We start from the raw sequence: 6,001 nt of genomic DNA, 5'->3' as shown, positions 1-6,001 counted from the left end.
TGTTGCTATTCTAGTGACATAGCAGTACTTCTGTTCACATGTTGGAGGATTCATCCCTGGCTTTTAGTTTAATGAAGCGGGATGTTTTGGAACATTGGGGGAGACAGCTGCAGAGAGGAGGAACTGCAGACCAGATGACTGAATTTTCAGTGGGTTGCTGTGCCAGATATAAGGTTAAGTGCAGGTATCAGGTTGGACTGAACCAAGTAGTGGGATTGGGGCTAGGGCTGGATTGAAGAGACCTCCATGAGAGAATTGCTGGGACTTAAAGAGGAAGAGGAGGGGTTATGCACAGGGGTTTCCATTGGACATCAGGTCTCGATATAAGTTTCCCATAGAAACAAGACTGGTTAAATAATGCTATTTATAGGTATTGTTGGTGCAGCATGTTCTAAATAATTGGGTGCTGGTGGACCAGCTGGAAAACCTAGCCACTTTATGTGTGTTTCTATAGAGAAAAACATAATGAATGCTAAACCTGTGAATTTGAAAGTGGACTTTTAGAACATGATTTCTCCCTGAATTGGGGACAGCTTTGGAGAAGGCCCTAGTGAAAGAGAAACAATTCTCAACTGATGTTGCTCACTCTGTCTCCATCCTTCAGGCCCCTCCCAGCTTAAACATTGCATCAAGGAGAGGCCTTTATAGATCTGACGGCGAGGCAGAATGTCTCCAAGATGGTCCACTGGCACCGTCTCTACTTTATGATGTCATCACACCCCTAGTCCTGTGTTTCATGTCTCTCCTGTGGTCCGTTAGCACACCTTACCGTGGTTGTAGTCCCAGGACTTAGCACAGTGCCTGCCTCGTACAGGTGCTTCTCTGCTGCACTCACCTGAAAGTTGGACTGGGTAATGGGTTGAGGAGGAATTTGGCCTGCTTAGGGAGAGAGAGCTAAGAGTCTGGTCTCCCAGGAGCTCCAAAGGATTTTTTGCTGCTTATACAGGGGAATCATAGTCTCCTGAAAGAAGATATTAGAAGAGGTTGGAGATAGTAGCAAGAATGGATTCAAAATGGAGATACTTTTTAAAAAGCAGTTAAGCAACTTCTGTCTTACAATGTGTACTTATCTGCATGGGTGTGAATACTTAAGGTGATTTGGGCGAAGGAGACTCAGTGTAGACTAAAGGCAGCAAGAACACTTGGGGAGAGTCACTGAAGGTATGCATTTAACTTTCCTCCCCCAAGCAATTCCCCTATGGCCTGTCCAAAGGCATATGCATTGAGAAAGGAGAAACCTCTGCCAAGTCACTGTCGTCAGAGCCAGAGTGGCCCACAGGGCGTGCAGATTTGAGCTTAGGCACAAGGCTGAAGGGTCCCTTCGGAACTGTCTACTAAGCTCGGTTTGTCCCTTGATGCCTTACGCTGACCCAGATGAATTTGATCCTTCTCTGCTCTCTGCCAGTGTGTTGGCCTTTTCCCGAGGGCTGGTGCTGACACGGTGAGTGTCCCTGTTAATTAAGGGCAGTCACGGTAACTTAAGGGACATGTGGATGTTGATGGTAACTGTTCGAGAGAGGAGCTGTAAACCTGGCTCTGAGGACGTAAGATGCGGCTGTCCCCACGGCAGGCCCTGGTCACCTGGAGGGGAAGGGTTTGAACTTCTCTGATCCCTTCTATCAGTTAGGGCTCTTTGATTGCTGGTATCCCAAAAGGAGTCTGGTTAACTTCAGCCAAAGGGACTTTATTGGAAGGAATAGAACACCTCATTGATTCCAAGGGTCTACTGAAAAAGCTGACATGGAAAGGGCCCACAAGGTCAGGTCGAAGGAACGGATCTTACCCCATCTGCTGGGCTGTCAGCTCCACCTTGAGTTTGTGCTTCCCTCTTTCCTATTAGGATTCAACTCCCAGCCTTCCTGGCCTCGCTTGGACTGTGCTTTCCCTTGGCTAGGAATTCAGGGAAACCCTTAATGACAGTCCCATTAATACTGCTTGTAATGGGGAAGAGGTAATATCTTTCCACAAGCAAATCAAAATGCTCTTCTTTCCTAAGAAGGGGGCAGCAGATGCTGAATGCCTGTACCACCCTTGCTGGCCCACTAGCACATGTTAACTACACGTGTGGCTTCCTGGAGGAGCCTCTGGCTTTGCCTCCAACCTGGGAACAAGATAGCATTTCCTCCCCTCTCCTCCCTCAAGCTCATCTGCAGAGCAGGAGAAAGCAGTGTGGGTTTTGCTGAAGATTGGGGTGGGGGTGGTGGAGAGGTTGACACTGAACATCACAGGGAAAGAGACTCCTTGCACTTGAGAGCAGGGGTCATGTGTGTCCACCCATCACACCCTCACTGCCTAGCACCCAGCTGGGCTTGCTTAGGCTTCTTGAGATAAATATTCATTGAAGGAATGAATCCATTTCATAACCTAGATTCTCTTCAGCTGTCACCTGGCTCCCTGCCTTTCTCTCCATCCTTTCCCCATATGGCTTTTCCAGGGCCCTCTAATGTCTTGGTCAATTTAGCTCTGGCTCTAAAACACTACACTCAGCAAAATAAAGGCCTTGTCATTAATCAGACCTACCCACCTGGGAAAGGCTTCTCAAAGGTATTCACCAAAAATGAAGGAAGATTGGATCAAGGAAGCAGGGCAGTTCTGCTAAAAACAACCACACACAGTAAGTTTATTTTATCATGTTTATTATTTCAAACGATTTCAAACATTTCAAATGTTTATTACATAATCCCCCAAATTCTGATTGACTCCCTATAGTGGGTTGAATGGTGGCCCCCAAAATATATGTCCATGTACTAGTTCCCAGAATGTGAACTAGTTCCTATGAATGTGACCTTATTTGCGGGGCGTGGGGAGGGGGGGGGGAGAAGGTCTTTGCAGATGTAATTAAGGATCTTGAGACGAGATCATTCTGGATTATCTGTGTGGGCTCTGAATCCAATGACAAGTGCCCTGAAGAGGCACACATGGGATATTTGACAGAAGAGAAGAAGACAGACATACAGAGCAGGAGGTGATGATTGGAGTGACATGGCCACACGCAAGGAAGCTGAAGAATGCCTGATGCCAACAGAAGCTGCAAGAGGCAAGGGACGGATTCTCCCCTGGAGCCTTAGGGGAAGGTGTGGTCTGGCTGACACCTTGATTTGGGACGTTTGGCCTCCAGAACTGAGAGAATAAATGTCTATTGTTTTATGCCAGCAAGTTTGTGGTGATTGACTAAGGAGCCCCGGGAAACTAATCCACCCTCTGAAGTACTGTAATAACCTCCCAACTCTTTTCTCTCGGTTTCTTAAATGCAACATGCTCTTTCTGCTTCTCACTGGGGTGCCGGGCTTGCTGAAGTGGTGGGAGCAGAGGCAACTGGACCCTAAGAGTGAGCCCTGTGCTGGGAGCTGGAGGCTCTTGCCAAAAGGTCAATGGTCATAAGTGAAGGAGAGCGGCTACAGCGTTTGAACAGGTTCAAGCCAGGGACTAATGAGAGGGCACGATCCTTTCATGGCAAAGCCACGTGTAAGTCCCAGCACAATGATAGCCAAAGGCTGTAGTTGTAAGCTTGACCTTATGGTCCGGACCTGTGGTCCCACGTGGCTGAGTGATATAGGCTGCGGGAGGTGCAGCAAGTAAACAAAGCTTGATCAGGTGCAGGTAACTGAGTAGATTCGAAACCCGCGAGAACGTGGTAACCACGCCCTTACTTTGCCTCGTGGAACCTGGCTATAAAATAAAGACTCGGCTTTCAGGCCTTGCCACTGTCTCTCCATCAGTGAGGGCAGCGTCCGCTCTAGCGCCAGCTTTCTTCTCGTCTACTCTAAATCCTTCACTGCCCCCTCTCAGGCTCACCAAACCTGGCTGTGCTGGTTCGGCACAGTCACAACTCTGACTTCACCCATGGCTGCCCTGATTAATGTGCACGTGAAGGGGAGAGGGGGGTACTGAGGCCTGAGACGAAGCTGAGCATCAACTCTCTTGAGAAATGTATTATCATTAATCAACATTACCAGGCCCCACTCTGACTAAGTGGCCTCTTGTGATTAGGAATGGGCCCTTGAAAAAGAAAAACAGTCTTTTAGCATTCTGAGTGTGTGCGTCTGACAATGAATTTCTTGATAGCTGAGTGGGGCGGGGTGGGGTGGTGGGGGAGAGAAAGGGGAGTTTGCTGTGCAGAGTGGTGGTGTGTGTGTGTGCTGGGGGTGCAGGCCTGGCCTTTGGGGTGAATTCTAATGGGGTACCTGTCTCTGGGCAGGAACTGGAACCTCCAGATGAGGGCAGCTGAGGGGCTGGAATCCATCTGGGACTTAAGAGTGACACAGACATAATACACCCGGAATCCCAGAACTAGAAAGAAAGAATCCGGCTCCCACCATGGAAGGCTGCCGTGGGAATCCAGTCAGGGAATACGTGTAAATCATTTGGCTCTCAGAAATGTTAGTTCCCCTTCCCCTCCCAGCCATGAGTTCATTTAATCCTCACAGCTACCCTCAGAGGGCACTGCGGTGCCCACGCTGCCAACGAGGACACCCGGCCTTTTGGGGCCATCACCTATTTCTGGTGGCCCTAACAGTGCCCAGATGCTGGCTGGTGGTGTTCAGCTCCTGGACTACCACGCCTGAGGACTCTTAATTTCCCAGGTCCTTTGCCGGCTGGGTTCCAATTGGTTTTGGCAAATGCAAGGCACCTGTGTGAGATCAGAAGGTGGAAGAAGGCAGTTTCTATTTTCCCCTGGCCAGGGCTCAAGGGCCTGGGGTAACACCACTTCCCTCCATTTGCACCTTCAGCCCTCCCCACTTCCCTCCATTTGCACCTTCAGCCCTCCCCACACTTGTCACGCGTTCTCTGTAACCACCCAACTCCAGTCTCCCCTGCTAGACAAGGACCCCCACCCCCGGGCACCCTGAAAGCCGGGGGCAGGATTTCAGCGTGTATGTGTGCTGGGGGGGGGGGGGAATTGAGGCTTTCAGGCCACACTAAGGAGGAGGCTCAGGCCCCCGAGGGTCCTTTGTGGAGTGGCTAATGTCACTAGAGGGAGAAGGGATTTACTGGCTGTCACTGAGCAGCCAGTGCTCACCTGGCACTCCAGCTGACAGGCTCCACAGGCCCCACTGGGTGATGTGGGAGGCCCAGGACATGTATGAAAAAGCAAAGGAGCTGGCGAACCAGGCTGAACCAGAGTCCCTGGGCCAGTCCTCTCTCTGCCACCTCCCAGGGAGCATCTCAGGAACTCGCCTGGCCTTTCTGGGCTTCCGGTTCCCCACCTGTGCAGTGGGCAGGTTACTACCTAACCCCGAGAGTGGAGGGAGAGTTAAACAGAACAGTGACTGGGAAAGCCCTTTGCAAACAGGTGGGGAGGTTTTCACGTAGAGGAGACACTCGACCCCCCGCAAAGAAAAACCCTTCCTCTGAGGAGCAGCCTTGGCTCTCATTCTCCTGGTCGTGCACTGGGCACAGTGGCACTGTGCTGGCTGCTGGGGGTACAAAGATGAAAAAAGACTGGGTCTCTGCTCTGAAGGAGCCCTGGTGGAGATGAGCACGCAATGGCGATCGCAGTTCAGCACGAGAGGTGCAGTGAAGGGCTGAGTAGAGGATGCTATGGGAACTCCCCTAGACCTGGGGATGGAATGACAGGAAACTTCTAGAAGCAGGGATTTCTAAGCTGAGACCTGGGAGAGGCACCAGGGTTAACCAGATAAAGGAGCAGGACTAGAGAGAGGGTCTCAGGTAGAGGGGAGAGGGTGTGCAAAGGTGCAGAAGCAAGAGAGAAGTAGGCAAAGGGGAAGGAGTGGGAAGCGATGGGGCTGCAGGCCGAGTGAGACAGATCATGTCCTCCCAGGGCAGGGGTCCTCAAACTATGGCCCGCGGGCCACATGCAAATACAAATATTGTGTTTGTTCCCGTTTTGTTTTTTTACTTCAAAATAAGATATGTGCAGTGTGCATAGGAATTTGTTCATAGTTTTTTTTAAAAACTATAGTCCGGCCCTCCAATGGTCTGAGGGACAATGAACTGGCCCCCTGTTTAAAAAGTTTGAGGACCCCTGTCCCAGGGCCTT

The sequence above is a fragment of the Myotis lucifugus genome, unplaced genomic scaffold (genome assembly GCF_000147115.1).
Source record: "Myotis lucifugus unplaced genomic scaffold, Myoluc2.0 scaffold_17, whole genome shotgun sequence".
Taxonomy (NCBI): Eukaryota; Metazoa; Chordata; class Mammalia; order Chiroptera; family Vespertilionidae; genus Myotis; species Myotis lucifugus.
Note: the sequence above shows the minus strand (reverse complement) of the source record.